Here is a 521-nt window from a genome sequence, read left to right on the forward strand (position 1 = left end):
AAATGCAAGTTTCAATTAGAAATATATTCAGACTTTGGGAGGCCGAGACGGGTGGATCACGAGGTCAGGAGATCGAGACCATCCTGGCTAACACGGTGAAACCCCGTCTCTACTAAAAAATACAAAAATCTAGCCGGGCGAGGTGGCGGGTGCCTGTAGTCCCAGCTACTCGGGAGGCTGAGGCGGGAGAATGGCGTAAACTCGGGAGGCGGAGCTTGCAGTGAGCTGAGATCCGGCCACTGCACTCCAGCCTGGGCGACAGAGCCAGACTCCATCTCAAAAAAAAAAAAAAAGAAAAAACAAGTATGTTTGGGCCAGGCGCAGTGGCTCACACTTGTAATCCCAGCACTTTGGGAGGCTGAGGCGGGCAGATTGCTTGAGCTCAGGAGTTCGAGACCAGCCTGGCCAACGTGGCAAAACCCCATCTCTACAAAAACCACAAAATTAGCTGGGTATGGTAGCACATGCCTTTTGTCCCGGCTACTCTGGAGGTTGAGTGCTTGAACCTGGGAGGCGGAGGC

The sequence above is a fragment of the Rhinopithecus bieti genome, unplaced genomic scaffold (genome assembly GCF_001698545.2).
Source record: "Rhinopithecus bieti isolate Rb0 unplaced genomic scaffold, ASM169854v2 scaffold_9996, whole genome shotgun sequence".
NCBI lineage: Eukaryota > Metazoa > Chordata > Mammalia > Primates > Cercopithecidae > Rhinopithecus > Rhinopithecus bieti.